The sequence below is a fragment of the Ambystoma mexicanum genome, chromosome 2p (assembly GCF_040938575.1).
Source record: "Ambystoma mexicanum isolate Mex_15411 chromosome 2p, UKY_AmexF1_1, whole genome shotgun sequence".
Lineage (NCBI taxonomy): Eukaryota > Metazoa > Chordata > Amphibia > Caudata > Ambystomatidae > Ambystoma > Ambystoma mexicanum.
The window spans coordinates 1104713816-1104728451 of record NC_090923.1 but is presented as its reverse complement, the minus strand read 5'-3'; the positions used below and the strand labels follow the sequence as shown (position 1 = coordinate 1104728451).

General features: G+C 48.2%; 1 protein-coding gene across 4 annotated transcripts in view; it reads left to right on the top strand.

The window, feature by feature from the left end:
- The window catches only part of OTUB1 (OTU deubiquitinase, ubiquitin aldehyde binding 1), a 100686-nt gene that overhangs the window by 21033 nt on the left and 65017 nt on the right, over window positions 1-14636 (top strand). The gene's annotated exons all lie outside the window — the stretch shown is intronic.

Sequence of the window (14636 nt, the reverse complement as noted above, 5' to 3'; positions counted from 1 at the left end):
AACTATAATGGTTTTTCGGTAGGACTGCCACTTTGCCTTGGTCACCCCTACAGGAAACCAGCCAGATCGTCCAGGCGTTTATGCTGGCCTAAACTAGTTAAGACCAATGTGAAGGGTGTCATTGCATGCTCATGATGAACCCACATGGTCAGAACTGTTATTTTGAGGCCAGAGGAACGCCCTGAAATCCACAATGGCAGTGAGCAGGATTTTTAAAATGACTACGAAAAAGGTAGATGGCTGTCAGTACGATTTTTAAATGGCTTGCACCCCTGCCAAAGCCAAAACTAAAGTCTAGCTGCCATCAACCTACTCCCTTCGACCTCTAGGGTGATTAAATCACCCTAGGGTAACACTGGGGATCCTGAGAGGCGCCCATGTGACTGGACTGCTTAAGGGTGACCCAAATACCTATACCCTTTATAAAAGGTAAAAAGAGACATAATGGCAGGGGGGCTTCTCCCTCTTGCAACCAAAAATAACCCAGGGAACCACAAATAAGACTGAGGGGTTGGGGCAGGCAGAAAGGTGAGGGGCCCACAAAAATAATTTCCAAAATAGGAATATGACTCAACATCTGCACTGATTAGCGTTTCCCTGATGGGCAAAATTCCCAGCTTGCCCACGAGCACAGCGCCTGGGAAAGTTGGAGTTTGGTTTGTGGTGTGTCCCAGCCTGCTAACACCAAGGAAAGTGAATTGGGTGCCTGTACAACACTTACCTGCTTGGTATTAGGTAACCCAACTTTTGGTATAGGTCTGTACTTCATAAATTGGCAGTGTGACTGAGCAGCCATGCCTATCTTAAGAGGGGTACATGTGAGCTGTAGAGCAGTAGCAACTAAATGTGTGAATGCAAGTAACCAAGTAACACTTGCAGTGAAGGTTTCAGTTATAAATATTTATTTATTTAACACCAATTTTTAAATGGGCATTCTTTAAAAAGGCAATTCTTGTAACAATATAAATACACTTTAAAATCACTTTTCAAAATCAGTCTTAGTGGATACTCTTTGGATATGCTTTTACACAATTCCTACACCCTGAAGTGACTTCATTCACAAGGACAGTAATGGCATTTATATCTCACACTAGTTGTACTTTGCAGATTCTGAGGTTTCAGAAAGGAAAGGTTTTAAGGAGGGGCAGGTTAAGCAGGTTCTCAGTATGTGTGAGAACACTTAAATCTTCCAATGCAATCTAGACAAACCTTTCCCAGCAATAACAGTCTAAAACCGGTTACCATGTATAAGGGACAAACAATATCAAAGTCAATGGGCTAGAAGAATCAGCATGGAGCCAAGACAGCCAAAGTCAATTGGAGCACCGTCTATGGAGCTGAGGCACTTCTTGGGATCAAAGTCTTGCACAAAGTTAGAGAGTTTAAGACAAATCACTTGTAGGATCACCAGTCTGAGAAACAGAGTTGGAATCCTCTCCAAAAGTAAGCCACTACAAGTCCCAACTGAGGAAATCGCAGTTCAAAGACAATGAGGTAAGTCCCCAAGTCAGTACCTCTGGTTTGAAGAAGTGTTCCAGCTGAATTCTGTCCTGTTGCAGCGATGCAGATCCTGAGCTTCAGTCGCGGGGACAAGAGAGAGGACGTCTGGAGGGCTCCTGCTGTGGCACTTTGGAGGTCGTCAGCAGCTACAGGCTCTTCGTTTCAGCAGCACTTTGCAGTTTCAGCGCTCAGTAAACAGCACCATCGCGGTTCTTGGTTACCGGTTGGGCTTCCTTCACTCCTTGGGCCGTGCACTCTGGCAAGGGAACTCTAGCTCGATCATCCTGCTTCTGGGGGGTCCTTGGGAGACTCGTGGAGCTTCTGGACGAATTTCAGACATTACACTCGACTACGGATTTCTCAACTCCTGGCACTCTGTTCTTGCAGCAGTGAAGAAGTACAGCCAGTCAGGGAAGATGGTCCAGTGGAGTTTGTCTCCGGGTTATTTGGTCCCACTAACCCAAGAGAAGAAGTCGTCCCTTCCGGAGCTTCTCTGTCGAATTGAAAAAGTTGAAAAAGGAGTTTCAGCACGGCAGCAGGGCTTCACCGGGCAATTCAAAGGTCCAGCATGATGCAGCAAGTTCACGGTTTCTTCGTCTGGTGTTTCTCCCAGTGGTTGACTCTGCCTCTAGTCCCAAAAACCTCACCTTTTAAGCAGGTATCCCCCATTCATGCACAACCTAGGCTATCAATCCCACAGTAAGGTGGCTGTCCAAAAAGGACAGCCAGCCAATCATCTGGACTGGTTGCATTCAGGCATTCCTAGAGACAATGGACAGGAGTTTCGGGAACCTCCCTCACATCCTGCCTTTCCAGACACACAGGAGCCAGAGGCAGGCTTCAGGGCTGAAGCCCGCCAAAGGCAAACCGAACAAAGGGCTCACACCTGGCTTAATGTACAGAGTAAAACCGAAGAAAAACACAAGAATGGTGAAAAAAGAAGACTGGGGCCATTTTGACGAAATGGTCACCCATGGGTGCTGTACTGCAGGTGAGGGTTCAGCCTGTGGTAGAAAAGCACAATGGAGGAAATGTAAACCACTGGCACCAGCCATTAAAAATATTCAGGGTAACATAAAACCTGTTACTCGAGAATGTAGGATAAGGGTTTACTAGGTATTACCCCCCCAACTCCCCTCCCCCTCCTCAGCACTCCACATAAGGTGGTGTGTATGGTGTGTGCTGGACCCACAAAGAGAAAAGGTGAGTAAAGTCAATTTCACTTTACTATTCTTGGGAACAAAGAAAATGTATTTAAACCTTATGAGTAATCCACTGTGGCACTGCACTGAAGGTGCTGTGTGTCACTATACAAAAAGTAGATGCCTATGAAGTTTGTCAGACTCCGAAAACAGTGAGAAACATAATCCAACTCGGGTCAAAACACATGAGCGAGTGAGGGAAAAGGTCCCACTCAATCCAGGGTAAAATAAATCCTGTAGTCCAGCAAAAGAGATGGCGGTCTCTAAGGTTGAAGGGAATTGGCACTGAAATGAGAATCCTCCCTAACACCTTTTGCGCCAGAAAATTGTTTTCATCTTACAGAGCAGTGCTAAATTAAGGATTCATCGGGAGGAAGCCCTCTACAGTGAGGAAGACCTGTACATTGGCTTGACAAAAAGTGCTCCGCACCCTTCATGACTCTTTGAAACATGTGGCGAGTCTTTGAGGGGGAAACTTCAGTCCTTGGTGAGACCCGTGGTCGCGGTCTGCAACCACAACTGAATTTGGGAATTACGCGCACTTCTGGGGCATCCTCATTTGATTCTACGGCCATCTGTTATGCCAGGCTGTGCTGCCTGAATTCTCTGTAAAGAGCGCAAACCCTCATTGGATGCGCAGGAGATGCCCGCATTCAAACTTGGTGGGCCTTCCCTTTCAAAACACTGTGCAGCCAGTCGTTCCCATGAACACCATGTCACCTTAGTGCAGATTGGTGCCTGCTCGCCCATAACGTCAAATCAGAAGCCGGCAGGCTTGGCCGGCCCGCACAAAGAAAGCCCACAGAAAAAGGCCCCGTCTGTGCCTGTCCGGGCTGGAGGGCCCCCCACCCCGGCCCCTTGTTAAGCCGAATGCTGCACACCAGGACATCCTGGCTACCACAAACACAAATTGTGAGTCCTTGCGCCCTCCCTGCTCCTCATGTGATTGGTGGCTGAACTTCCCTTTTGACTTTCTCCAATCACCTTAACCACTAAACTGTCCAATCCGTGCCACTCTCCCTTCGCCACCATACTTCTATTTGTATTGTGACTTCTCCATTTCAAACGGTTGTTAGCCTGTTTTTTATTTCACTGCCTTGACTTGTGCATGCACAGTGATCCTCTTTAAAAATTGGTTCCAGGTGGGATTGTGCTTTCATCTTGCTTCCATTTGTGCACTGCATACTTGATCATGTTGATAATCATATCCTGGACCCTCTCCTATCGCTTTGCATTACTGCCCCCCCTTATCTACTAGGCCACATTGAGTATGGGTCAGGAGGACTGTGCAGTGCAGCCCCACTTCTCCTTTCCTTTACTTTCACTCTTCCATCTCTCCTTTGCCACAATGATGGCAATCGCCATCTCTCCTGTGTTCTCTAATTGCTACTCTTATTACCTCCTGCCCCCCCCCCCCCCTCTCAATAAGTCAGGTATTAAAAAGCAAAAGAGAGACATCCTGCATGCAAACCCTGGCTTTCCCATTGCAGACACCTACGTCAGCGCAACCTCCAGAGAGGTCTCGCTGTTATCCGTTTCTCTGCCCCTCACCAGATATATGGACTCCTCATCTCTACTCTCTCCCCTTTCTTTTCCTCTCCCATTAACGGTGGCACCAAGTGGGAAATCCTCTTGGCCGGCTTCTCATCCTTGCGTTGCATCGTTAATGTCTACCACGCAGGGACTATCTTGGTTCAGGGTCCTCAACCCAACCTCCCTCACTTTGACCGGATCATGCCTTCCCTCATTAACTTCCTTCCTTCTCTGCCCCCCAAACCCTCCCCCCCCCCCCCTCCCCCGCACCACTCACTGTCGCTCGCCTGTGACTGGAGCATAACACCCCTGTACTACTCAGAAAACCTTCAAAGGAACAGATCTCCTCCACTTGACGACTCTTAACACCCCCTCAGCCAACAAATACTCTGCCGACATCTGCCTCCTTCTTGAAGACTGACCTCTCCATTCTCACTCTCACCAAGACTTGGTTCAATGCCAGGCTTTTCACTCCCTCCTCCCAGACGGCTTCAAGGTAATTTCCAAGCCTTGTCCTCACCGTGCTGGCACCTTATTCTACCCTGAGTGGGTTCCTTCTTCCATCTTATCCACCCAGCTCTACTCTTCCTTTGAGAGCCTGGTATGCAAGATGGCTATCTCTCCCTCCTCCACTCAGAACATTGCTACCATTTACCGGCCTCCAGGCTCTACCACCCTGTTCCTCTCTGAATGGGCTTATTTCTGCTCCTCCTAACTTTCAACCACCTCCACCATCCTCCTCTTGGGTGACGTCAACATCCAATTGCACTCCCCTGACTCAGCATCCACTCTTTTCAGTGACCTCTGCACCTCTCTATCTCTCTCCATTCTCCCCTCTGATCCAACCCACTCGGCCCCCACTCTATCCCTCTCTTGGCCAAACCATTCTCTCCTCTCCTCCCACTTGGGTCCCTTCGGCCCTCCTACCGCTCCCTCAAAAGCCCTGCCAACCTCGTTCACGAGCATCCGCCCGATGAAACGAGTGTCAGCTTCTGCCTTTGCTTCTACCTTCACCCCCTACTGCAGACTCTTCCACTGACTGCTCTCATCAACTTCCACTTGGCCATCACCAGCACTCTTGACATCCTTGGCTCAGCCACGAGGATCCGCCTGAAACCTGCCTCTAGGCCTAACACTTGGTACATCTCTATCTTGCAGCCCTGAAACGGAAGTGCAGAGCGGCGTAACGGAAATGGCAAACCTCAGGCTCGCCCTCTGACAAACTGGCCTACTGCCTGCTCCAAAAGTAATACAAACTCTCCATCTGTGCCAAGAAAAGGGACCACATTCAGGCACAGGTTTCTGGTGCATCCAATGACGCAGCAGTACTTTTCAAAATATGCAGGGAGCTAGACAACCCTTTCAGCAGTCTCCTCCTCTCCTCTTCCTTCCCAGGCCCTCTGCAACGCACTGGCCACACTTTCCCACCAAAACTCATCCTGAACACCCTGTTACGCACCCGCCAAACCCATCCACACCCCTTTGTCTCCCTTGACCACTCACCCGTCTCCTTCGCACCTGTCACACCCGAAGAAGTTACCAGAGTTGTCCGCTCCATGAAGGTTTCTTCCAAACAGGTTCCCCCCCGCTCATCCAGAACCATCAAGGACAACATTGGTTCTCTTGCCCTTGCACTCGCTGATTTCTGCAAACACTCTTTCGCCACTGGACCTTTCACCTCCTCTCTCAAGTACTCCCTTGTGCACCCCCTCAAACCTTCAGCAGACCCTGCCTGTCCAGCCAACTATTGCCCTATTTCTATCACCCCCTTCCAGTGTTATGCAGACAACACTCCACTTTTTTCAGACTGCCTGCTGCTTCTCTCTCCCCTTGCTTCATCCCTGACTTCCTTCATCCCTGACTGCCTATCTGCCATTGAGGCCTGGTGCACTGCCAACGATCTCTGCCTCAATATCAGCAAAACTGAGATCCTTCCCATTGGGACCCCTGCTCCCTCCTTCGTCCCTTCTCTCTGGCCTTCCTCCATGGGCTCTCCCCCAGCTCCTTCTTCTGAAGCCAGAAACCTTGGAGTCCTCTTTGTCTCATCTCTCTCCTTCCTCCCTCACACTCCGGACATTGCTAAGAAGTCACACTTTCAACTCTTCCTTCTCAAAGGAATTCTCCCTTTTCTCACATATTCCAGAAGCTCAATATTTCCTGAGCCCTGTTCTCTCTAGGCTTGAATATTGCAATAGCCTCCTCCTTTAATCTACCTTCAACTCTGCAACCCCTTCAGCTAATCCAGAATAGCGCAGCAAGACTCATCCTTGGCCTTAAGCCCAGGGACCGCTACTGTCCTGCCCTAAAATGACTTCACTGGCTTCCGGTTGCTGCACGGATTCAATTAAAATCCCCCTGCATCATCCACAAGGCTGCCTGGGGCCTGGGACCACACTGTCTACAACTCTCTTACAAAATACTGTCCTTCCAGACCTCTATGTTCCTCTGGCACCAACTCCTTGTGTGTGAAGTGTTTCGCTAAACAGCATGGGGTTGTTCGCTTTCCTCACCAGGATCCCTCCTATGGAACACCCTCCCCCTTCCTCTGCGTCTTGAGCAGGACCTTTTTAAATTCCAAAAGCACATCAACTTTCCTCTTTTCCTCCTCCATCCCTGCTCTGCAAATCTCACAGTTGCTGTGATTGGTGTCTTGGACCCTTATGCATCCTTTCGGCCCCTGACCACCCACACCCAATCTCCCCATCTTTCAGCACTTGTCTCGGCACACCCTCCGCCCTGGAGACTCTCACTTTTCAACCGGATGCGGCTCCTGGCCGTATAGTACTTACATACCTGGCACTTCATCTGTGTCATCCACGAGCAGGGACACTCCAGCACCTACCACACTGCCCTCTTCCTTGCTGCAGTTGCACATGCTGAATACTCACAAGGCATAATAGTTTTGTACTTTCCCTTCCCCCACTGTATTATTTTTGTGTATTTTAATGTACTTCAATCCCATGCTCCCTCCCTGTTGCCGCTTTGAAACAGAATTTATTTGCTGTATAACCGAATAATAAATAGCTTTATCAACCCAAGGCAGGCATTTCACACGGGTGAGGACCACACACACCTGGTTTCACCCTTACTAGGGATCATCAGGGTAATGTAGTCTTGACAGAACTTGTGATGCAGCATTGGGGCTTGTTTATCAAAGACCAGAAAAATGATGGTGGGTTTTTATAAAGGCTTGGAGCGAGTCTCTGACCTGGAGGTGAACTTGCCACAGCATCACCTAGTATCCATCGCTGCATGTGTGACTTGGCTCAGAAAAAATGGCTTCTTGGAACCCCTCACATAGTGGGTTCTTAAAAAGAAAACAACCTTTTAACAGTTTCAAGCGCCAGAAGAAATTTTGAGAGCTCTTACCAGACCGTGTTGGACAGGTTTGTGATTGGATTTTTTTTCTGCTATGAAATTCTCTGATTTCCGACTGTACACAAGTGTTTCTAGGTGCCGCAAGGGAGCGGAGACGGAGGGAAGACGAGACACATTATCCTACTAGACCATGTGTCATTCGGATTGTGCGTGCGACAACGAGTGTGTAGAGGGAAGGGAAGTGATGGGAAGTGCAGGGGAGAGGGGGGGGGGAGTCAGGGCAACATGGCTCGTGAGTAAGTGCAGCCAGGGCAACGTGGCGCTGAGTAAGTGCATTGAGGCAGGGGGGCTGTAGCAGTTGCAGATACAACCCCTAAGGGCACTGTAGGCCAGGAGGCAGTGCAAGGGAGATGACATGGAGGAGCCTGGTACCCAGTGAGGCTCAGCATACGGGTAGGTTAGCACAGAAGCGAGAGAGAGAGAGAAGGCAAAGGAGAAAAGGATGTTCTTGAGCTTCCGGAAGTCTGAGGGGGCATGGAGGCACATGCAGAGGAAAGAGATCTATCCTTGACTCTGTTGGGAGAAGCGTCTGACCCTCAGAGTTGGAGGTAGCTGAGTGAAGGGCTCTAGAAGGAAGGCATTTAGATGGAGCTAGTTGGATATAGTGAGGACCCTGGCCCCAGAAAGTCTTTTGGACAATGCAGAGGGTCTTGAACTTGATCCTTGCAGCCACCAGGAGCCAGTGGAGAGATTTCAGGGCTGGGGGAGATTGCGGTCCCTGGGCTTGATGCCAAGGATAAGTCTTGCAGTCCTGTTCTGGATTAGTTGCGGGGGGGGGGGGGGGCGAAGAGTAGAGTTAGGCAGATTGTTGCGATAGTACAGCCTGGAGAGTACCAGAGCTCTGGAGACAGTGGGTGTCGGGGATAATTTTCATTTCTGTGCTAATTCCCTTCAACCTTAGAGACCCCAGCTCTTTTGCTGGGCTTGGGACTTTTTCATTTTAACTCCGGAGTGAGAGGCATTTTTCTCACTCTGTCATGTTTTTACCTGATTTGGATTTTGTTTTCCACTGTTGGAGTATGACAAACTCCATGCGCATCTGCTTTTTGTATGGTGACCTACAGCGCCGTCAGTGCAGTGACGCTCAGAAATCTATCCTTTTAGATTTCTCATAAAGTTTAAATTCCTTTTCTTGGGTGAACTACAGTTCACGAGAAGAGTAAGGTGAAATTGACTTTACTTGCCTTTTCTCTTTTTAGGCCCAGCACACACTATCTTATGGGGGGTTACTTAGTAGCCCCTTATCCTACTTTCTCATTTAACATTTTTATGTTACCCTTGCCTACTTTAAATGGCTGGTTGCAGTGGTTTACTTTTTCCTACCATTGTCCTTTTCTACCGGAGGCTGAACCCTCAGCTGCAGTACAGCATTTTTTTCAAAATGGCCCCTGTCTCCTTTTTTCGCTATTTTCTGTGTGTGAGGTCTTTCTTGGGTTTTACTCTGTGCGTTGAGACGTGTTTGAGCGTTTTGTCTGTCTTGCCTTTGGTGGGCTTCAGCGCTGAAGCCTGCCCCTGGCACCAGCGTGTCTGGAAGGGCACAATGTGGGGGCTGGTCTCAACTCCCCTGTCCTTTGTCTCTAGGAATGCCTGAATGCACTAGTCCTGATTGGCTGGCTGACTGTCCTTCGAGGACAGCCACCCTGCTGCGTGATTGACAGCCTAGGTTGTGAATGAATAGGAAACCCCTGCTTAAAAGGTTAGGGTTTTGGGACTACAGGAGAGTTGACCAGTGGGATAAACATCCGACGAAGAAACTGTGAACGAAGCATGCTGCAACCTCCTGGACCTTTGAATTACCTGGTGAAGCCCTGCTGCTGCACTGACCTCCTTTATCACCTTGACGGAGAAGCTCCACCGTAACGACTTTGTCCCCTTGGGTTAGTGGGACCAACTAACCCAGAGACGAACTTCACTGGACCACCATCCCCGACTTGCTGTGCCCCTCCGTTGCTGCGGCAGCCCAATGCCAGGAGGTCGCGTGTCCATAGTCAAGCGCAACGTCTGCCGTGGAACAAATCAAGACTAGCGGCTCCCGGAGCATCCTAGGGACCCTCCAGAAGCAGGACCCCCAGATCCAGAGTCACCTCACCACAGTGCAGGACCGAGGGAGTGAAGGAAGTCAAACTGGTGTGAGAGATCGGCGCTGAAACCGCGTGTGCTGTGTTGGGCAAAAATTAATGTAGTAACCCTGTGGGAGACTACTCAACCCTTGTCCTCTTGGCAATAGTTAACCCAACCTTTGGTATATGCCTGTACTACACAAGTTGGTAGAGTGACTGAGCAGTCAAGCCTATCTCAAGGGGGCTCAATGTGAGCTGTAGGGTTGTAACATAGAGATTCACAATGACATGTATCCAAATAACACTTATGCTCAAGGTGTCTTGATTAAATATGTATTTATTAAATTAACAGTCAGTTGAATAAGCCTTCTTTAGAAGGGAGCAAATATGTAACCCTTTAATATAATTCAAAATACACAACTCTCAGTTTCAATAAATCAGTAGATAGCCTTTTGGGATGGCACACACACTCCCTACACACTCAGGTGACTTCAATAAGTAGTACAATGTGGACATTGAAATATCACTGGTACATTTAGAGCAATAATGAGTTTGTTGTCAAAAAAGAAAAGGTTAGGGAAGGAAACAATGGTTAACACGTTTCTCAAACAGGTAAGCACTTTTGAACTCCCCAATGCAGTATAGATTATCCCTTTCCCAGCTATAAAAGTAAAGAATGTATGACCTTTTGGAGGGACAGATTAAACACAAAGTCAGAGGTTAGAAGAGTCTTCAGGGAACCAGGACAGCCTGTGTTACTTGAGCAGTCTAGTGAAGCTGAGGCACTTCTTGAAGGTAAGTAAAACGTCTTGCACAATGTTAGAGTTTTTGTTGAAAAAGAATCACTTGATGGGCCACAAGCTGGGAGGCTTGTGAGGGGCAAAGCTGCAAGCAACTCTGCAAAAGGCAACAAATGTAAGTCTCAACTGAGAGCAAGAAAGCTACACAGCAAGAGGTAAGTACCCTTTTGTTCACAGTACCTTAGGTCTGAAGAAATTGGTTCCAGCTGGCTTCTGTTCTTGTTGTTGTATGGCCGATCCTGTTGTTTCTGGGCCTCAGTCGTGGTGACAAGAGGGAGGACGTATGGGAACTACTGCACTACGATTCGAAGGTCGGCGGCAGCAATGGACAAAGTTCAGATCAGCGGCACGTCATGGTTTCAGCTAATCGCAAATAGCCCCACTGCGGTTCTTGGACACCTTGTGGACTTTCCTCACCTCTGGGGTCCAGCACTCTGAGGTGACTCAGGCTTGGTTAGTCCTGCTTCGAGGGAGTTCAGAGGATCTTCCTGGAGCTCGGGTCTGACTTAAAAACAATGCACTCGATTCAGGTGTTCCTGTCCCCTTGCGCTCGGTTCCTGCAGCAGCAATGGAAGTACTGCCAGCAGAGAGGGTTCCAGTCGAGTTCGTCTTGGGGCTGATTGGTCCCACCAACCCAAGGGGAGAAGTCGTCCTTGCCTGGCTTCTCTTGTCGATCAGAATTCAGAGCTTCAGCAAAGCAGCAGGGCTTCACCGGCAAACCAATGGTCCAGGAGTTGCAGCAAGCTTCTCTTCCAAGTTCTTCTTCGGATTCCTTCCTCCAGTCACCTTTTGGGTGCATTCCAGTAACCAAGGAGACTAAACACAGGGAGTTTGGGAACCTCCCTCGCTTCCTGCTCTGCCAGATACGCTGGAGCCAGAGGAGGGTTTCATCCGTGAACCCCGCCAAAGACAAAATGAACAAAGGGACCGAACCTTATTTGGCACGCAGAGTAAATCTCAAGAATGACCTTTACAACAAGAAATGGTGAAAAAAAGAAGACTGGGGCCATTTTGACAAAATGGGCACCCATGGGTTCAATACTGCAGCTGAGGGGGATCAGCCTGCGGTAAAAACGCACAATGGTAGGAAAAAGTAAACCACTGCCACCAGCCATTAATTGTAGAAAGGGTAACATAAAAATGTTACATGAGAAAGTAGACAAGGGGGATACCAAGTAACTCTGTGTGCTGGGTCTACAAAGTTACAAAAGGTAAGCAAAGTCAATTTCACTTTACTGCTCTTGGAAACAGTTTATCCAAGAGAAGGTATTTAAATCCAAAGGACTTCTCTGTGACACTGCACTGAATGTGCTGTGTCACAATGTAAACATATGACGCCTATGGAATTTGTCAGACTCCAAAACCAAATGAAACACAGTTCAAATCACAGAAAAATACATGAGAGAGTTGGTAAAAGGTCTCACTCTTTCAAGGATAAAAATTAAAAGTCCTTAAATCCAGCAAAAGAGCTGGGGATCTGTAAGGTAGAAGGGAATTGGCACATTTCTGAGAATCTCCCTAACAGTGACTGAGCAGTCGGGCTTATCTCAAGAGGGGTAAATGTGAGCTGTAACGCTGTAGCAATGAAATCCACAAATACAAGTAGCCAAGTAACACTTACACTGAAGGTTTTGTAATAAATAATGAATTTATCATTTTTAAATGAGCAGCCTTTAAAAAGGGCAATATATGTAGGAATTTTAAAATACTTTACTCGGAATCAGCACAAAGCTAGTAGATACTGCTCCTTACACACTCCCTACACTCGGAGTTCACTTCACTAATTAGGACAGTAATGGCATTTATATATCACTTATGCATTTTGTTAATTCAGAGGTTGACAGAAGGGAAAGGTTAAAGGAAGGAATGCGTCAAACAGGTTCTCAGAGCATGTGAGCACTTTAAATCGTCCAATGAAGTCTAGATAAAAACTTTCCCAGCAATATTAGTTTAAAACCAATGTATCACCTATGAGGGACAGTAAGAATCAAACTCAAATGGAATAGACAAGTCTGCAGGGAGCCAGGACAGCCAAAGTCAATTGGAGCAAAGTATATGGAGCTGAGGCACCTCTTAGATAGTAAAAGTCTTGCACAAAGTTGGAGAGTTTGTTTGATGAAAAATGAGTGTAGGGTCACAAGTTATTACACTTGTAAAGGTAGAGCTGAATTCAAGTCTAGCAAAGCAGCTACTGACACTGAGGTAAGTGCCCCAAGTCAGAACTGTACCTTCGGTTAGAAGTGGTGGTCCAGCTGGCTTCTGTCTGGTTGCAGCGATGCAGATCCTAGGTTCCTGGGCCTCATTCGTGGGGACAAGAGAGAGCACGTCTGGGGACTCCTGCGGCAGCAATTCAGAGTCTGCGGCAGCTACAGGCGTTCTTCAGGTCAGCAGTAAACGGCACCACTGCAGATCTTGGATACCGGTTGGGCTTTTGGGCTTCCTTCACTCGAGTCCTGCACTCTGGTGAGGTGGCTCGCGTTTGGGTCGTCTTGCTTCGAGAGGGTCCTTGGACTCCTGAAGCTTCTGGCCAGATCAGACGTTGCACTCGACTACGGATTTCTCGATGCCTGGAACTCGGTTCCTGCAGCTGCAAAGAAGTACAGCCAGTTGGGGAAGATGGTCCAGTGGAGTTCGTCTGGGGGTTAGTTGGTCCCACTGTCCCAAGGTCGTCCCTTCCGGAGATTCTCTTGTCGATTTTTAGAAAAGGAGTTTCAACACAGCAGCAGGGCTTCACCGGGCAGTTCAACGGTCCTGGTGGATGCAGCAAGCTTCGTTTACTGTTTCTTCGCCAGGATATCCTTCCCTTTGGTCGACTCTGTCTTCAGTCCCAAAACACTCGCCTTTTAAGGTTTCTCCCCTTCATGCACAGTCTAGTTGCCATTCAAACAGCAATGTGGCTGTCCTACTAGGACAGCCAGCCAACCAATCTGGACTGGGTGCGTTCAGGCATTCCTAAAGACAAAGGCCCGGGGAGCTTCAGGAACCCCGGTGAAGTTTATGAAGCATATCCCAAGATTATCCACTGCCTTTATTTGACTCTGAAAAAAGTTTGATTTGTTACAACGAATTGCCTTTTGTAGGGGAGGACTGGTCCAGGAGACCCCTCTCGCCTGCGTTTCTTCCCCAGGTGAGGGCTATGGCCCATTGGGCGTTCCCTCATGCCACCCGGGCCCAGGTGGTGGAGGGCTCACCCACTGGAGACATTGCCCACACGTATCGAATGCCCACATGTATTGATTACAACACAAATTCAGCTAGGCCCAGAAACCATTCTTTGCCCGGTAAAGATGGTGAGCTCAGCGCACTGTAGCGCGGCCCCCACCCTTGGAGAACATCCCTGTTGCCGCAGCACCCTGGCAGATCCGCTGCAAGCACGTTCCCACGAACAAGACGGACATGAGCTAGCGCAATACGCTAACATTGTAACAGTTCACCTCCCGCAGTGTACCATCACTATCAGCATGACCCGGCCAGCAGGCCTGAACAATGAGAAGAACGGTAAAATGGTCCTCTGATGGCAGACAGTCTTTACATATATATGTATATATAAATGTCAAGTCCTCTTGCATTATTTCTTTCTTCCACAAAATATACACGCCTGTAGAATGTATTAAAATGAGAGAGTATGCTCCCATGATATAAGCTATAGCGAGCCCGCACTATTGCAGGTGGATGCTAATGATAAAGGAACGCTCCAGGGATCTGTTTGTTGCGTGTATCTCTGGGCAACCTACCTCACATGGTTTCGCGCCATAACTAAAGCTAATGCTGCTAGAGTACACGAGAAAGCGAATGTAACTATGCTATGAACTCATGTAAAGGATGCGCGAGAATGCACTTATCATGTGTGTAGGTCTAAGCCCCTTATGTGCCACCACCGTCACGTACAGTGGCGGGTCGTTTTCTATGTACTCCACTGATCCAACTACTACCTCATTTACTCCGAATGTATATGCATGTAACTAAAACACTGTAGCTGCTAGAATATAATGTACAAATATGGTGCTCGGACTGGGTATAATCAAGACGCATCCAGCAAAGGTTAAATGCATGTGTTGAAGTGATTTTAAATAAGTATTATAGAAAGTATTCAAATGTTTGCGATGTCTTTACCTATATTCGGCAACACTCGAGGGAGATACCTTTGTGAAAGCGTACAAGGC